This window comes from Phodopus roborovskii, unplaced genomic scaffold (genome assembly GCF_943737965.1).
Source record: "Phodopus roborovskii unplaced genomic scaffold, PHOROB, whole genome shotgun sequence".
NCBI classification, from domain to species: domain Eukaryota; kingdom Metazoa; phylum Chordata; class Mammalia; order Rodentia; family Cricetidae; genus Phodopus; species Phodopus roborovskii.
This window is the reverse complement of record NW_026126417.1, coordinates 4798431-4817671: the sequence shown is the minus strand read 5'-3', so window position 1 is coordinate 4817671 and position 19241 is coordinate 4798431. Positions and strand designations below refer to the sequence as shown.

Below are 19241 nucleotides of genomic sequence, written 5' to 3'. Positions count from 1 at the left end.
GAAAATATCTGTCTAAAATTCACTTAAATATTTTGAGTTCTCAATTATATGCTTGAAACTTTTGAAAATATCATTGAATACAATGATATTACAGAGATAATAACCACAGCCACACATACCAGTCTACAGTTATCTGTTTAGGAATCCTAATCATTCCCAATACAAGGTATTTGACTCCCCCTTTGATCGATTTAATGGATATATTAAAAAGAATATTTACTTCATCACAATATAGAAAATTACTTCAAGAGACATATGAAGAAAAGAGTGTTCTGAGTAGCACTCTAATAGCTCAGAAAGTAATAGCAAGTACTGACAAGTAGGATTGCATCAAAGTCAAAGGCTTCTGAACATAAAGGAAAAATCACCAAAAAGAGGAGACAAGCTACATAATTGGAGACAAAATTTTCCAGTTGTTCATCTGAGAGACTTCATATGCAGAATATATAAAGAACTCAAAATGCTAAGTACAAAATGGACAAATAATCCAATCAACAATCAGACAAACAAACTGAACAACAGTCTTCACAAAAAGTGTAATATATCGATGGAATATTTGAATATCCTCAGCCTCCAGGAAAATGCAAACCAAAACTACATTGAGATTCTATTTTATCCTAATCAGAACGGTTATCATCAAGAAACAAATGAACAAAAGACAAATTGTTAAGATACAAAGGTAAAACCAGCTATATGCACTATTGGTGGGGGTATAAATTGATCCAGCCCCTGTGAAATCAGTGTGGAGGTTTCCCAGAATTTAACGTTAGAGTTACCACATGATCTAGCTATATCACTTCTGAGTTTATACATCAAGAAATCAAATGCAACATACAACAGATACTATACACTTATGCTTCACAGCCACATTAACAACTTCCAAATCAAGACATTGGCCTCATTGCCTGTTAGCAGATAAAGAAATTGTATTCAATAGAATATGGTTTTATACAGTTATTACTTGGATCAAAGTCATGACATATGTGGGAAAATGGGTGGAGCCTGAGGTCACTTAGTTAAAGAAAATAAGCCAGACTCATGTGAAATTTGAAAACTTTGTATACAAAATTTCATATTTTCTCTAATATACGGACTCTAGCTTTTTAAAAGGATCTAACATGAAGTTAGTGGCCAGGGAATGACAGAAAACAAGGGAAGGCAAGCAGGTTAACTATTGTTAAGATACATTACAAACATGGCAATGTTTGTGGCAATGAACCTACCATTTTTGCATAATTAATATGAGAAGAAAACTTAAAATACTTTTACACACACACACACACACGGAGTACTGGAGTTTTAACCTGGATCTGTGGTTATTCTAGGCAAGTCCTCTACCAATGAGCTGCAGATTTATAGACAAAGATACAAATGAAACTTATAACGTATTTAAGTTTTTATAGGAAAACGTCTGAGGTCAGGTGAGTTCTAAGTAGATTATTTCTTGCATATACCTATAAAATATCTATATCCAATTTGCTTCTATGTGGATAAATTCAAAATCAAAAATTAGCCTGCAACCATTTTATACAATTTAAATAAATCTCAGCTATAATCTTTATTACATTCTACATGAATCAGGAAACACTTGATAGAAAAAATATTTGTTTATATGAAATATTATGAGAGAGGCCAGTGTATTTGGTTAGGAAGCTTGAAACACTCTCATTGCATAGCTCTAGCTAGATGCTCACAGTGACCCCCTATGCCTTAAGTTCTGGGTTACAGGCATGTGCCATCTTGCCTAATCTGAAGCCTCTAGTTCTCATACAATCAGACAATCTGTAGGAAGGACAATAGCTAAGCATTACTGCTTCATTCTTGGACAATATAACCCCTGAAATAATTGATGTTTTAGTTATAACTATGTGAATATATTTGTTTTCATTTTATTTTATTCATTTAACATATGCCCAGTACATTGTTGTATGCTATTTCTCCATATTCAAACCCTTTTCTATGTTCTAGCAATGTCACTCTAAACTTTTTATTACTTCCAGCTATGTTTTTGTTCTACTCATTACCTGTAATAAACATAATGAGTATACTTAGAGGCAGAGCTCAGTGGTGAAATATGTGTATAGCTAATGAAAGGCCTTGTATTCAGTTCTCAACATCAAAAAGTGGGGAGATAAAGAACAGAGAGAGGAGCAGTAGAAGAAGGGAACAGAGAGTTGAGAAAAAAATCCCAGAATTGGAATTAAAAGACCACAGTTTTCTATTTTCCAAGACTATAGAATCAACTGCATGCATACTTATTTAAAGTGTGTGTGATAAATAGCATGTAAAAAATTATATTCAGTGTTTATGATGTCTTCTCTGATTGTACACAATATCACAAGTTTCTGTTAGGATTTTTTCTGTTCCAAGAGAAAGGAATCAAATTTAAAGTACACACCTATATTTTCTTCCTAATTTCAAAGACTATTATGGTCATGGGGCAAAATGTCTTCAGCGCTTTAGCACACAAGAACCTAGGAGAAGTTTCTATGAATAGTTGGTCTGGAGAACCAGATGCACCTGCCAAAATGTTCTTATTTGTGTGTGTGTCTGTGTGAAAATAGGAACATATGAGTGCAGGTGCCCGCAGAGGCCAGAAGAGTTACCAGAGGTTGTAAACCATTTGATTCTCAGAAAAGAACTGTGGTTTTCTATAAAAGCAGGGTATACTCTTAATGGTTGAGGCACCTCTCTGGACTAAGAGATGGAGAATTCTGTTCGACTGGCAGAGAGTGTAGTATGATAGCAGTTAAGGGATAATGATGGAGTAAGACAAGAGGAAGCATCAATATCTATGTCATCATTCAGCCAAAGTTTATCATATTTCACATGAAGCAGCCAGGGAATGCCTTGAAGAAATCCCACTGCCCTTAGTATGGCATTTCTAGAGGTAGAGAATGTCATAATTTTGGATATTTATATTTTCTCTACTGCAGCATTAGATCACTTTAGGGACACAATAACCATAGACGTATTAGCTGAAACAGTTTTATAGAACCATACATAGATACGTATGTATAACACATAGTTATATAACCAGATATATATCTATTATATTTATTTATTGCCAACCAAATGATGACTTAGATTTATTTTACTAAATTATTCTTTGTTCTGTTCTACAGTGATGCCATGAGTTTTTACATTGTTCTTACTTCATCTAATCACGTGATTAATATACATTTATAATAGAAAATTAAGTTTAAACAATGTCTATTTACTAAATAAGATTTTAAACTGTACCACTGAAGCCCATTCAGGTGGCCCTTTATTACCTTGAGCTACAATGTTTTCCAAGTCCCTTCTTTTAGTGATACACTCACTTAATAAGTTCATCCAGCATTTCTGTTGCGAGTTGGCTCTGTCTGTGCAAGGTGTTCAGATAACCGCAATGAAAACTCCTCTGCTCCTTTTAGAGAATAATTTAGTTAGGGAAGGAGAATGTGTTATAATTTGGTGAAATTTGTTCTGCTGTAAGAGGGAGAAAGAGAGTTCAAGTGCTATAATAGCAAAGATGAAATGAGTGTCTTGAGAAAGAAAATTTGCTCAGAGTGCTATGAAACTTGAGTCCTAAAGAAGTGAATAGAATAGCAGGGAGAGCAGAGAGTGTGTGTGAGTATTTCTAGACTAAGAAAACACCATGTGTAAAGTACCAGGGAAAATGTAAGGCTAGGAATATCCAAGATTCGTGAACAGGATGGGAGTAATGGGTGCAATTTTCATCTGAAAGGACTTGGATAAGACAAAAAGCATACTTTTATTCACTCTAACTTTTAAGTGCTATTCCTTAAGGAACCTTTTCATTTGTTTCTTATCTCTAATAACTACAAAACTTTTGAGGACAGCAATCCTGATGGGAGATGCCATTATGTATATATGTTTCTCATACTGGTTAATAATAAAGCACTGTTGGCCAATAGGAAAGGAAGATAGGAGGGACTAGGAGACAAGGAGGAAATAGGAAGTAGTAAGGAGGAGTTAGCATGGAGAGACCGGGGTGACCAGACGCCTGCCTCACTCCCTGGTAAGGAGACCACGTGGAAATGTATAGAAATGGGTTAATACTTAAGACAGAGCTAGCCGATAAGAAACAAATAATGGGCCAACAGCATTATATCAAATACAGAGTCTCTGTGCATTATTTGGGGCTGGCGCGGCTGCGGGACATGACCAGGCGGTGGGCGGAAAAAACCGTACTCCTTTACACAATCCCATTATATACATTTTAGATCCATTATACCTTATTCATCCCATGCCATGTGTGTATACACACACACACACACACACACACACACACCCCCCTAAACTAATGATTTAACTTGAGATTTATACCACAGAATCTATGAAATATTCAGATGTATAAATTTCAAATTTGTTTCTTACTTCTATAAACAAAAACAAAGTTGCCATATTCCCAATTGTTGGGAACCAGCAGCCTGCTGACCCCGCCCCCGACGATGGGCAGGACGCTCATGGCCATGTCATCGCTATATCAGGCTTTAATTGGCTCCTCAGGTTTTACCTGGCTGCCAGAGGACTCAGTTACACATATGCAAGCCCCCCCTTTTAAAGCAAGCACGCCCTGTCTTGCTCTTTCTCTCTGGCCTTCTCTCTCTTTCTCTCTCTCTCTCTCTCTTTCTCTTTCTCTCTCTCCCTCTCTCCCCTGCTTTCGGTTGGCCACCAGCTATCCCTGCTTTCTCTCCCTTCCCTCAATAAACTCCACGTGGGCGCTGAGTCTCATGTTTGTGTTCCTGTTTCTTAGGCAATAATTATAGCAAAAGAATAACACCAATACTACCGCTGATCACTCTCAGACGAATGATCTTAATTTTGTTCTCTAACCTCTTGTCACTCCTTATTTTACCATAACATAATCAGCATAATGCTATTTTTAATACTGTTACTTATGTGTTTATGTGTCTGAGCAGCACCTACCTTTTAACATTACAAAATGCTGTGCATCTTCCACCTGAACTAATATAAGGTCATTCCATCTCCATTCGCAGGGGCAGAGCCATCTTATCAATACATCCCTCCTCAAGTTTGTTATTCAGAAGAACATCTCAGTCCCACCACAGACCCCTGAAGTACTACTGTGCCTTAGTACCTCTTCTGTTCTAATCTTGGGCCATTCATGCTCATTATCAGTGTTCTCCTTGCATAGGCCAACATAGAGGACACTCAAGGCCCCACCGAGGCTCTTCTACTACTCTGATGCCTGTATCTATATTGACCCCTTCTATTGAGGTCGCACCTTCCAGTCTTCATGCTCAATATCCATTTTTGAGAAGCTACTTCTGCGGGGTGGTGGCCTTTTTATATCCCTGCACTGACTTAAGACAACTTGTGAACATGCTTATGCAGTGGCTTGCCTGTTTACTTTCTTATTCTTTCAGTACTTTTAAAATATTTGCAAGTGATGGGACTTTGCTTGTTCTTTTTTAATCAATGGATTTCCAGGTACAGTATGGCTCATAGTGGGCTGGACCTGCTTAAGACAGATGCAAGGTATTGGCTGGCAAATATGGTATCCAAAGCAACAATTTCAGCATCACCTGGCCACCTGTTAAACCTGCAAATTTTTGGGCCTCAGTGGAACTTAATGCTATAAGAAGTTGTCATCTTTTTAAACAATTCTTACAGGTAATTTTGATATTTACAAGTTAGCTAAACTCTTTTATAAGGTATCTATCTAGAAAAAGAAGCAAGAATATTTCAAAGCTTGTTGCAGCCCAAATTTCTTAGAATGTGAGAAGTGAGTCTGAAATATCATCGAATGTAATCTCACTTCTACATCTTCCTTTTTTTTTCTTTTTCTTTTTTTTTTTCTTTTGAGGAAGAAATGCCAAAAAGAAAAAATATAGTTGAATCTGAAATTAGTGATATTTCTGTTTTTAGGAAAGTGAAACATTTCTTATGCATATCAACTTTAATTATGTAACTTACATTTTCTCTGAATATGAAACTGTTATTAAATTAGTTAAGATGAGGAATGAGAATGAAAAATCTACTTTTCTTATTTTTTTCAATATGATTGAAATGATTGATCTAAATGATTTATTAGACCTGCTGTCACCTGGATATGTTCTTCCCGTAATAATTTTATTTACTTTGTTGAAAGAGAGATCATGTTTTCCATTTATAATGTTCTATAAGATATGTGCATTTCACTGAGCATACAATTATAGAGAAGACAGAAAGATAATTGCTAATAATGAATAGTGGAGTTCAAATGCCTAAATTATATGACTAGTGTTCTCTAAACACATGTAAGAAAACATATCCATCAAAGAATAATATTATTAAACAATTATAAATAGTCACTAAATAGAAAGTAAAATTATAGGCAAGAGAGAAGCAAAATATATTTTGAATTTACACACTGTAACAGATATTAGATTAAGTGCTATAATTGAATTTTATTCTTTTTTTCTTCTTATTTTTATTTATTCAATATAAAAGAGTTTCTCCTTTATCTAATGAAGAACCAAAGCCAAAGCTTTCCATATATCATGATGGAGCACAGATTGTAGTTTTCTGTTGTGTTCTGAATGTAGTAAATCCACTTAGCATGTGGATTCTGAATATTCCCTTTGCAGAATTAGTTTACAGAGAAGACATTTGCATATCCCTTTCCTATTAACTGATTCTTATTGTGAATATCACACAAGGAATCTTTTAAACACTTTATTTTCCTTAAAAATGAACATTTCCTTCTTTATCAGCGACTGTTGATTTTAGGTGTCTGACCTTTATTGAAGATAGAGACTTTGACTGCCTGATTTCCAAAAGTGATTACTTCATATTTTTAAAGAAAGAAATGAAAACAAGGACTGGGGAATGGTAAGTACTTTAAAAATCACTTTTAAAGCATGGAAAATAAAGATAGCAGATTAACAGCATGCCACTTAACCTATTTGTGAATCATAGTCAGGTCTTATGTAGTTTAATGTTTAACACTCAATTTTCCTTCCTTACAATATTTCTTCTTAGACTTTGTACTTTGATATTAACAAGGAAGTCATATATGAATCTATACCTTTGAAATGACCAGAAACCATTTATCTTTTTAAATATTATGCTTTACATAATTCCAAATCTAGAACTACATCAGGTAGAATAACAGCTTTTCCAGTGAATTCAATACTAATACATTAAATCACAGCCACAATTTCACAGAGAGATGAAAATTGTTTTGCATGCAAGATAAACACTGATTATCAAATATATATTTAGATCAAACTACTTCATTTTAACAGATACAGTCCAAGCATCGTAAAGCTTCTCCATTCTCAAATTTGAAAAATCAATTATCTGCTATTTTCAATTGGCTTCCCTATGCATGCTTAACAAACAGGAAAGCAACACAAAATTCTTAGATCGAGGCACTTTTAAACATACCACAGTCAGAATTCTGGGTTCAGCTGCATTGGGAACCCTTCCCTGCTGACAACCTTCTCAAATGACAATCTTCTTTAAAGCACTCTTCAGCATGACAGCTGAAAGTTCTGCCTTCCACCTCCTGCATGATCCATTAGCTGGAGGCTTACATCGTGAACACTGCACAAAGCTTCTGACTGGAGGGTTTGAAGGCACCTCTTTAAATGCTTGGATATGAATAATGACTTTAAAAGAAGAGACAATGCATCTCTTTATTAGAACTTCTGTATTGCTTTCTATTAATCTGTTTTAGGGGGTGGCTGAAGTACAGTACAGGGTTGCCTTGTGTGTCATTGGTTAATAGTCGATGCATGATTCATCTAAGTGACATTTAATCCTATAATGTCAGTGACATTTTGATGATTTTACTGTCAATTTTAAACAATCCATTACATATGGTATTTGAATGAGCTGAATAGGTTGACACAAAATGTGAGAGGTATTTTTAGTTTTTAGTCTGGCAATGTAACTTTTTTTTTTTTTTTTTTTGGTGAACCTAGACATACTTTTTGGTAGCTTAGTGAAATTTAAAAGTATTTCCTTTTGTTTTTAAACATTTGTAGAAAATTGCTTTTACTTTTTTAAAGAGAGAAACATTTTTTATCAATTTTATTTAACTTAAAAACAATCTTATTTTATATACCAATCCCAGTTCCCTTTCCCTCCTGTCCTCCCACTCCCCCTACCAACTCTCCATCCTACCACCTATCCATTCCTCAGAGAAGGTGTGGCCTCCCATGGGGGATCATCATAGTTTGTCATTTAAATTAAGAAAAATGCATGCAGGATGGTGGTGGGCACAATTTTGATCCCAATAGTTGGGAGGCAGAGACAGGGAAATCTCTGAGATGCTGAGGGCAGTCTGGTCTACAGAGCTATGGACATTGAGGGCTACACAGAGAAACCCTGTCTCAAAACAAACAAGCAAGCAAAACATAAATAAATAAATAAATAAATAAATAAATAAATAAATAAATAAATGAAAATAAAGTAGAAACCGCATGGTCTCTGAAAGATCTTGCTCCAGTGAAACTTCACATTGCATTGAATTGGCTCCAGGTTGATGTACTGTAGTTCAAGTGTAATAAAATTAAGCATTACCTAAAAGCAGAAAAAATTTCACCAGTTTTTCCCCATTGATTACAATTTAATCGATGAGATGCAATGGAAGGCTCCATTTATTATTATTGTTGTTGTTATTTTTATTTTTTTTTAAATCCTCTCTAGACCAGCTTGGAGTTGGGACTGATAAGACATTGAACCAAAGAAAAAAACAATTATTGGATTTGGCCTTAAATTAAACATTATGTTTACAAGTTGCTCTTCCTTCATGCTGGTGAAATAGCAAGTTTGATTTTATACAAGAGTTTGAGTTTGTTTAGCAACAAATGATAGATAACTGAAGTCAATGTATGTGAAATTTCCATAGACAAATTTTTGCAGCTGTCATTTTATAGTTAAAGTTCCTTTTAACCTAGACTTAAACAAAAGACCTACCCACCAGGGGGGAAAAACACAACACATTAGTGATGTGTCCATGGGAGGAAATTAATGCTTAATACTGAACATGGAGTCAGAAACCTATGACGGGGGAAGTCATGAACTTCAGTAGGAAATCTGCTATTGTTGTTTGGCTAGACATGCACACAGGCAAACTGTCTTCATCTGTATACAGTACATGTGAACTAAAGTGCTGCTCTCAGCCCTGGGAGGGAAATATGCATACACACATACACACATACATACATACACATTCATTCATGTATGCATACATACATACACATATTCATTCATCCATACACACACACACACACACACATACACACACACACACACACACACACACACACACACACATATATATATATATATGTATATATATATATATATGTTTTTCAGTGGATGGAAATTAACACAGACTCAGGACTGGCAAAAGTGATTGTTGATTGCCAATTTTTAAATGGGACATCTCTATCATTGTCCTCAAGATTGAGTACATGATGAAAAGGGGAGTAGAAAGATTTTCAGATTGAGATGATTAGGAAAATTAGTATGGACATATTTTGTGATTTGACTTGGCTATTATTCATGAACACACAGCAACTGTGGATACCTGCATAAGACCCGAACAGGTCTGGGCCCTTTAATATGCCATCAAGGATTGAAGAAGAGTTCAATGTCAATAGGTCTATTACTCTCTGAGAAGGTATTGTAGTTATTGTTTTCTAGTAGAGGGGTGCTATTTCTTTTTTGTGTTAGCCACTGCTAAGTTACCCATGTCTAGTAAATAACCTCTTACACATGCTTTGTAAAAACAACCCAAATTAAGAGCTGTGGAGAAAGAAGAGAAAGGAAGGAGAAAAGAAAAACAGGAAAGCAGTTGGGAAATAGAAGATAGTGGAAGTCTGAGAGGGACAATAGAAACAAATGGGGACAGATAGAATCAACACACACACACACAGTTGTTTTATCAAAGATAAAGTCAGCCAAACATATTTTCAATAATAATATTATTAAATAATATGATAAAAGAGATTAATTTAAAAATAGTGATTTCAAAAGCTTGTTATATATCTAGTTACCAAATATTGCTGTTGGCAGAGAGGGAACAGCATTAGCTTCTTGTTTGTTTCTCTGTTTCCTGTAAAATATAATTCCAAAATAGGACCATGTTTTCTGTTAATTTTTTTCAGAGCATTAGTAACAGTTATAATCACTCCACTAATTTTATTCTCACATTGAAAAATGCCTCTTTGCCTAGACTCTTTGGAAACTACTGCTTTTCTATTTTCTTTACCTTTCTTTTCTTTTCCTGTCCTTTCCTCCCTTTTCCCTCCCTCCATTCCTTCCTTTTTCTTTCTTTCTTTCTTTTTTTTTGAGACAGGGTTTCTCTTTTTTGCTTTCAAGCCTGCCAGGAACTCAATCTGTAGATCAGGCTGGCATCAAACTCTGCCTCCTGAGTGCTGATATTAAAGTTGTGCACCACCACCTCCCAGCCCTACCACATTTCTTTAGACTCCAGACTGTGTCTATTGAAAACTTTAGGAACTATTGTGGAGGTAAGGGATGGGCTGTATTGTTTTTGTTTGTTTCTGTTTCCTAATTGCCAAGGGTAGTAAATGTACTCAAAAATATCTAATTCACTGACTATTATGTAACCCCTAGGTATATACATTTCCTATAGCCGAGTTTAGAAGTAATTATAACAAACTTCCCATTTTCACTTTGATTATTGTTTTTATAAGAGTAAATTGCAAGCAAGCCAATATATTTCTGGGGTGTTGTGAGTGAGCCACAGAAAAATGTAAATGTTGAACATCCAGTTTTAGAGTAGTGAATTAGCCTTTTGAAATGGTTGAGTCATGTCTGGGTTACAATTACATCATTAACTATTTTACTGCAAGCAGGAAACTATGGGAGTCACAGAGACATGTACCATCCTGCGTGACTCCTGCCATTCAGAGACTCTAGAAAGAATCATCAACTCAAATATTATTTCTTTATTACAGGAATAATAGTAGAAGTGGCTACTGTCACTGTGTGAGTTGTAATGATGCATATAAAATGATGAATGCATACCGGGGGGAAGATACAAACACATTCCTTTCAAACTTACTAGATAAAAAGCACTGTATTCTTGTCACCTTTCCAGTATTGTAAATTGGAACCCAGCTTTATAGAACCAGATTTTTTTTAACTTCTAGATCTACTGCTCCAATTATTTACTGCTAAATCAGATGATTCCTAGTTGACAAGAGGAATATGATAATATGCATGGCTTGAATACAAAGTTATGTCTGGTAAGCATTAGGTCATTTAATTTTGTCAGGAATAAGATGGAAAGGTGACATATTTTTTACATTATTGGCCTCATGCTTTATGTGTTGGTTTTAGAGCTGCATTTTTTATTATAGAATCATAATAGCAATCAATTTCTGTAATTACTGTGGATTTGGATGGCTTTTATTACAGTAGCTTTGATTGAATGCATCACTGTTGTTAATGATATTGTTAACTTTGAGTGTTTAAGTATCTCTCCATTTACAGTGAAAGAAACATCTTAACCATTATTATTTCAACAAATATGTAATTAAATTCTAAAGATAAGTCCCTAGGACTCAAAGTGTAAATTTATTTTAAAGCATTACTTATTATTTTAAACTCGCTATCATAATCAACTCATTTCCCAGAAAATTGGCTCAATAAACACATTTCTTAACCACGAATAAAACTGGCAGATTTTGGTATGTAGCTTAGCACTGATTTTGTCATGTTTTAAGCTATTTTCTAATTTAATTAAAATTCATCGATGATCTTTGCATTTCTGTCATTACCAGTTCTACTAATAAATTTAAATGTCAATATTAAATTGCTTTGCAGATATTATTATTTTTTCACATTTATATTTTATACAATTTAAGACTAAGAATGCAGCCATTAACAGCACCGAAATAGCTCAGTTGTGAGAGCATTAGACTGAATGCAGCCACTGATCTGGCATGTGTATTCTAGTACACCAGCTTATCACTAAATCTTAAGTTCATTTCTGTCACTCCATAATTATTTTAACATTGCTGTGTTTAATATCTAAACTATTAAACCCAACTCTTATTTCAGGGTGAAAGCCTATTTTCTATTCCATTATGTTAAAAAATCCTACTATTTTTCTTTAATGTATTCATTCTGAGTTTATCAACTATTTAGCTCTTCATTTTAAGCTGTGAAAGGAAGATGTCTACAAACATTTAACCCCTTCCCAGTGATGGGTCAGCTGTTGTTAAAACATCACAACATGTTGTGAAAGGTAACTATTTTATTATTGTTTGGAATGCTAATTTTGTTTTGATATATTAATACAAAGATACAACAGAAATACACACATATACACACACACACAAACACACACACACACACACACACACACAAACACACACAGAGAGAGAGAGAGAGAGAGAGAACCCATAAATTATACATTAGTATCCAAGCAAATGTAGAGGGAATGCAAATTACTTTATAGTACATCCTCAAAAATCTATACTAGTAATTAGTTTCTATAGAATAAACGTTCACTTCTTATTAGAAAAGTTTCCAAGATTAATGAAATTAAATTTTATGAAATAGAAGGTATGTTCCAAGGTTGCACGAGAATAATAAAGTTCTAAGTATTCATGGAGTTTCTGGAAGATTAAATGAAATTTCTGGTATTAGGTACCCTTTATGTTGCTAGAAAGGGGGGCTTTATAAAATAAGTCAAGAAACTAAGTTTAACACCAAGACCAAAAAAAATCGTTTTATGTTTATTCTGTATACAATATTAAAATTGAGTGCTAAGAATGCTACTTATCATGGTAATATTAAATACAAGAGGAGGTAACTCCAAAGGTTAAGTTGAGGAAATTTTAAGCATATCTCATAGAAACTGACTAATAATGTAAATAGAATCTACCATCTTAGTAAGTCATTCCTAAGTATTAGAGGGGAAGAGTTCTACTAGTACCAGGGCTGTTCTATTAACACATGCTCAAATCCCTTTATAAAAGTGGTGATTTTTTTCAAAAGGACTTTGGGAGCACATTCTCCATTGAGGGATACTCCCTTAGCCTAGAGACAGGAGGGAAGGCCTAGACCCTACTCCAAATGACTTGACAGATTTAGATGATCCCTCCTGTAAGGCATCACCCTCCCTGTGAAGTAGGGTGGGGCATGGGAGGGAGAGGGAACTGGGATCTATATGTAAAATAAGAAAAAAATATAAATACACACACACACACACAGTGGTGATTTTTTAATATTTTTATTTAATTTAGAAACAATCTTATTTTACAAATCAATCCCAGTTCCCTCTCCCTTGAATCATCCCATGCCCCCCACATACTCCCTACCTAACCCCCCATCAATTCCCCAGGGAGGGTGAAGCCTTCTAAGGGGGATCACCAAAGACTGTCACATCATTTGGGGCAGGGCCTAGCTCTCCCCTGTGTATCTAGGCTGAGTATCCCTCCATGGAGGAAAGTGGTGATTTTTTAAAATGAGTATTTTCATGTAACTTAAGCATATCCTACATGGCTTAAGTTGCCAACCTACTTATAGCATTGAAGAGTATATAAATGCCAAAAAAAGTTGTTATATTATATCATACAGGGAATATAGTAACAAGAAAAAGAAAATCTTGTGATTCGAATGATAGCTCAAGGGTTAAGAACACTTGCTTCTCTTGGAGAGCACTTGGGTTACCCATCATCCATTTGGTGGCTATAATCACATATAATCCCAGTTTCAGAAGATCCAATGCCCTCTTAAGGCCTCTAAGGACAGCACGTGTGATATGGGAGCCATATCACATATGCTACTACAGACATGAAAGCCAATTCTAAGATTGGTTAAAAAAAAAAAAAAAGTAAATCCATTAAAAAGGAATATATTATTTATATGTTTACTGAAGTTGTAATTTTTGTTACTGAAAGTTCCTCATTTGAGAATCTTTGAATTCATGGCAGTACAAATTGTAGGTATAAAAGGATTTCCGTATTTTATGTCAAGCATAACGTTGTTCATTAAAGCATCTATATAGCCAAGGCAGATAGAGCAAGTCTGTGAATATAGATACTTCGAAAAATGATGCCCTAAAGTCAAAAATTTAAGGCCTGCCTAGTATACAGGATGTGTTGAAGGGCAGACCTGGCAAATTAATGAGAAAATGTGTCAAGATAAACGTGAAAATGAGGGTTGGATATATATTGTCCAGTGATACAATGCTTCCATAGAAAAACTCAAGAATTAACCCTTTCTACTAATTAATAAGTAAATAAATAAGAAAGCAAGAAAGAACAAGAGAAAGAACAGGAAATAGGGAGGAAGGAAGGAAGGAAGGAAGGAAGGAAGGAAAGAAATAAGGAAGGAAAGAAGAAAGGAAAAATGGAAGAAGCCATATGCAGCAAGTGTTTACTCATCTTGTAGTCTAAAACAACATTTCTGGAAAAACTGTAGTGTCTATAGTATCCTGTACCAGACTATAATAGTTCTATAACAGCAGTCAGTTCAGAAAATTAAGCACTATACCCAATTTATAGGCCAAGAAGCATTTATGAAAATAACATTTTTAGTGATGTCCACATGAAAGGCAGTTTAGAAATCTAAAATTATCAGTACCTCCACTCCCACAGAAAATTACCCACACTATTAGTTGACTAAATTGATGAACACCATCTGCCCATGGCACTTGATATACTCAAACTGAATGGTCTTGTGATCCAATTTTAATGAACTGCTAAAATATTCATGTCAAGATTTTCCCATCTATAAAGCCTGTCCTGTCTAATTTGATATTCAACATCCTTTCAAAGGAGATGTCAAATTTAGGGAAATTTATTCATCATTCCAGAATCTAGTTGGAAACTTCATTAGTAAATATATGTACCCCCAATATTGAGTCAAGACTAAGCTCTTTATTAGCATGCTCTACAGGAAGCTATGGCCTCTTCTGCCCTTGATTGATTCTTCTACCTAGCCTAACTGTAGATGTTCCATGACAATTGTACTCTCATAGAAATCTTGCCTGCTACCTACTTCCTACTTGAAGGAAAGAATTCTCATTCTATAGGATCTTATTTCAAATTTAATTTACAATATTCTTTACAATAATAAAATAGGAAAAAATCTTTTCGAAATTATTATATATAAAAAAGCAGTTCCTCTCACTTTCTCTAGAATTTCTCTTCCATGTAGTCAAGTTACTTCAATCCATCTATCTAATTATAGAATGATTTTTATTTGTTTGTTTGTCATACTAAATTTTCAGAAAAGAAGCAAGGATTTTTTATCTCACTAATCTTAATGGTTTTTGACTGTTGCTAATAAAAAAATACACATTTCAATTAATGAAAATATTTTATTTTACCTTCAGTTAATTAAGATTTAAACTTATTATTATTGTATGTGCTTCTCTCTCCCCCCACCAATCTGATTATGTCTCCAGAACCTAGAAATGGGTATTAGATAACCTGAAACTGGAGTTACAGGTGGTTATAAATTTCCCAGTGTGTGTACTGTAATGGAACCATAGTTTTCTGTAAAAGCAACAAGTATTTTCTGCATACCAAAAACTGTTAAGTTCAAAAACCTCAGACTGAAAATATAATGAACCTAAGGGAAAACCTATTAATCTGCTAAAATAGCATAGCAATAAAATGATTCCCAATGACATATTGTATACCTTTAGAACAGAGGCTAATCTAGCCCTCATCAGAAAATCGTCTTTCAGTACATGGGAATTAACACTGTGTGGAGTGAAGGACTGGTCCTAAATGAGATTTTCTCCTCAAGGCTATCCCCTCAAGAATCTTAGATATATGAGAAGGAGTAGTTGTAAGACAAAATGTTGTAAGATCCAGAGGGAATGGATGACTCCAAGGAAACAATGTCTTCTGAATGTACTAGAATTGACAAACATACAAACTAATGATGTCTACAGCAACACACACTAGGCATGCACAGATTCAAGCCAGACAAGGTCCCAACACCAAGAGGAGTAAATGTACACAATATCCCACCATTAACCAAGAAGCAATTTGTAATTCCTGCAAGGAAAGGGAAAAAATCAGTTTTCTTCAATGGATTGTCACAGTATATATTACCAATATACCAGGAGTGGTCAGCCAATGCAAAATCTACTCATTGGTTTTGGTTTGGTTGGCTTTTTGTTTTGTTTTGCCTTATTTTTGCATTTTTGTTGTTTGTTTGTTTGTTTGTTTTGCTTGTCTGATTTTATTTAAATTTCTGTATTTCTGTTTTAGAAAAAAAGAGGGAACATAAAGTTATATGGGAAGGAAGGGTTGAGAGTAGTTAGGATGAGCTTGGGAAGAGAAAAATTTAATCAAAATATATTACAGGAAAACATTTTAAATAATGCAGAGGGTGTAGAAAACACACCAAATGCAGAACTATCTCTCTGGCTCAACAGTTTTACAAATAAATTACTGAAAAGCTGAACCACTTCAGAGAGTTTAAGTGTTTTTCTCAAATATAAAGTGATTTTCGTTAAGCTACTTGAAATATATCCAGGCTTCAAGGAATGTTTAAGTGCATTTTGAGTATTTTGTGGAAATTGATGACATATTTTTTGGATCTTCCCAATATCTGGAGAAAAAGTGAATTCTAAGTTAATCACTGTTATATGTCATCATTTCATCCTTTAATATTTAAAGCTCTCTTTATTATCTCTTGCTGAAAAAAAAATCATTCCCAAATATTTTTCGTGGTTATTGTCATAGACTTTTTCCACTTGTGAATTCTTTTAACATCAACTGTGTTTCCTCTTAGTGTTCCTGTGAGTTTCTGATATCTTTTTTCACAATTAGGACAACTATAACCATTAGTCTCTGATATAGGAGGTCTTTTATCCTCCCTAATCCTAGCTCTGGTATGTAGTAGACCTCATGAAAACAGAAACCCAAGATATAGAACAGAAATTCAAGCTTTATTTGAACCCAAAGTTTAGTGTTAGCATCAAATCACTCCTGTTAAAGTCTTAGGATCCAAGGAAACCTTAATTCCAATTCAATAGACTTTACCTATTGATAAATGGGTATTTAAAGTATCAACAAAATTAGAACATACAGTGACTAAAAAGTAAAGTCCTATCTACAACACATCATTGATATGTTAATTTGGATTTTGTTTTAAGATTTAATAGTAGCCAGATACAGATTTAGACATTACTTGATGATATTTCTGGTTTGTAGAGTCCCTTGGCTTTCTCCATTGATTGTTATCACAACACTTAGACAATAGAAGCCATCTAATGCTTACTCTCTTTCTCTGTTGTAGAGACACTTGAACAGTGTCTTCCTAGTAGGTCCAGTTATGCTATCATTATCACATTATCATATCAGAAGCCAATATCTAAAAAGTTTTAATCTTCAAAAGGAGTTTAAAATACAATTCCTTGTTCTGAAGATGGATCCTAAAACCAAAGAGTTACTTACAGTATACTTAATTTTATTAAATATTTATATTTCTGCATGCTTAAACACCATGGCAATGGCAACTTAGAGAAGGAAGGGTTTACTTGGGACTTATAGTTCTAGAGTGATAGGAGTCCATTATCATCATAATGTGGAGTACAGCTGTAGAAAAGCAGGCATAGCCTTGGAGCAACTGAGAGCTCACATCTCCTGACCCACAAACAGGAAGCAGAGAACTAACTTGAAATGACATTAGTCTTTTGACACCTCAAAGCCTAACAGCAGTGACACATCTCCTCCTAAATGGCCACACATCTCAATCTTTCCCAAACAGTTCCACCAACTGGAGACCAATCAGTATTCAAGCCAAGCTAATGAGCGATTTGGCATTTAAATGACCATGCTAATTTAGCAAAAGCATTGATAAAAACAAAATATTTACTATTTGGACTCAAGACCACACTGAAAATGTTGCTCAATAGTTAACTAATAAAATTTAAAACAGGTTGAAAGTCCATCTATACAATGACTGAACCACTAGTCAGACATATTTCTAAGATTCCTTGTTAGATTTTACATCTGTAAAACTCAATTGTGTTATAATACAGTAGCACTTGAGAGAATTTAGAATCATTTCTTCTAACCCTAGTTCATGGATGATGGCTAATTTGGTATAGAGCTCTATTTGTTTTCTATTATCCAATACTTGTCTTTACCTTCTACATACTTTGCAGTAGGCATGAGTAACCCTTCAGATTAATACTGCTTCCTGCTGAATCTTTATAAGTGTGTTTGCTCCTATCTGACATGCTCCCTTTGCATTTCACTCATTATGTATAATAGGTATAGTGCAGAGTGCAACCAGAAAAAATATCAAATGTAAATCATGACATGAGACAGAGATTTTGTGATGGGATATGTCATTCTGTATATGTTTCTCTTATTGGTTGATGAATAAAGCACATTTTAGCCAATCAGGCAGGAAGATAGGTAGGACTAGGAAGCAAGAAGAATTCTGGGAGGTGTAGGAAGAGTTGCAGTCTTCATGTGCATCCAGGGAAGAGAGAACAAAAGTGAGGTATGCTTCGGTAAGAGAAGACCATGTAGAAATACATAGATTAGTAGTTATAGGTTAATAATTAAGATAGAGCTAGCTAATAAGATGCCCTATCCAGCAGCCAACATTATAATTAACATAGCATCTGTGTGTTCATTGGGGCTGACGAAGTTATGGGGCCAGGCTGGCAGGAAAGAGTGGTCGTAACAATTTTGTATTAAAACCTGTATTATTTTCATATAACACACACACATGTATATCATTTGTGCTGCTTTTAGGTCATAAATGAAGTCTGGCAATTTTATAAAATTCAACTTAAAATCTTTGTCTATCTATCTACCTACCTACCTAACAGCCTCTTTCTTTCTTTCCTTCTTTCCTTCCTTTCTTTCTTTCTTTCTTTCTTTCTTTCTTTCTTTCTTTCTTTCTCACTTTACTTATGATGTTGCAATATGGGCTTAACTAATCTTATACTTGCTTTGTAGAATGGGCAATTGCCCTACCTCTGGCTCAGAACGCTGATATTACAAATATGAGACATCATATATAGTTTACATACCCAAGTTATCATTTAAAATTGACATGAGAAGATAGCAGATTTGCAAAATATAGCACTCAGAAAATAATGCAAATAAAGCAAATTTATATCACTTATTTATTTTTTGAGATCCTATATACAATATCTTCAAGGCAGATTATTATATCCTTAGGAAACCTTCAGTATTATTATTCTTTTATGTAACTGAAATCTTTAATGAAATGGAATTTATGTTTCAGTCTCA

At 34.4% G+C, this 19241-nt stretch overlaps 1 protein-coding gene across 1 annotated transcript in view; it reads right to left on the bottom strand.

The window, feature by feature from the left end:
- Window positions 1-19241, bottom strand: part of Ano3 (anoctamin 3) — a 248104-nt gene that overhangs the window by 133357 nt on the left and 95506 nt on the right.